Source organism: Austrofundulus limnaeus, unplaced genomic scaffold (genome assembly GCF_001266775.1).
Source record: "Austrofundulus limnaeus strain Quisiro unplaced genomic scaffold, Austrofundulus_limnaeus-1.0 Scaffold170, whole genome shotgun sequence".
NCBI classification, from domain to species: domain Eukaryota; kingdom Metazoa; phylum Chordata; class Actinopteri; order Cyprinodontiformes; family Rivulidae; genus Austrofundulus; species Austrofundulus limnaeus.
Genome location: NW_013952572.1, coordinates 493,804 through 494,716, shown reverse-complemented (window position 1 = coordinate 494,716; position 913 = coordinate 493,804).

Here is a 913-nt window from a genome sequence, read left to right as displayed (position 1 = left end):
ACAGCTTAAGCTGTTACAAAGTGTTAACAAATGCAGATGCATATTATTTGTGTGTATCATAAAAACAAAATAAATAAATAAACTGGGTCTCTAACTTCTGCCTGTACAGTTATTTTAGAATAACCAAACTAACTCGCCTGTTTTGAAACCGTAGGAGGAAGTGGAGTACTCGGACTAAACCCACGCATGTACTGGGAAACTGTGGCAGTCAAGATTTTATTCAGAGCCTTCCTACTGTGTGGAGCAAGTAAAAAAAATAAAAAACATAAAACAGCCTTTTGCATCTGACAAATGTCTCTAATCTAAAAGAGTGAATGATCAAAGGTTTATAACTTCTCAGRGATTCTAATCTTGTCTGATTCCTTGTTGGGAGCAGAAAATGTTTGAGTTTGTTTGCTAAAAATAAAGATTTTCTGCATTTGGATACTAAATGGACGTCTTCAGTCAGAGAAGTTGCTTTTATGTTGCTATAAACTGTAGTCGTTTATCTTTACGATGATTGAGTTAGAAAAGTCTCAAGCATTTTTCAGAATTACGYTCAAAATATTCATGGATGGTCATTGAGGTAACGTCCCTCTCTTCTCTGCTGAATGAACTTCAACTCACAGTGGCCTCTCCGGGTTTTATTCCAGGATAACGACTGATTTTCTGGTGCATGACATGACCCATATACAGTAGCCGTTCCACCGAACAGACGTGTGTCAAAAGGCCTTTATTGCCCAATTCCCCAAAGTCGCCTGACAGACTGATGCAATGAGGGAAAATGTGGCAGATAAGGAAAAGTCTCGACCTGCCTGGCAGGAGTCTTGAGGTGAGCTGTTAACTCTCAGGGTTTTGTTGTGGAGCAATTTCTGTCGAGGTACGAGGAAATGGGTGAAGGAAATGGCAACAATTCACCGGGAGGCCTGGTTAA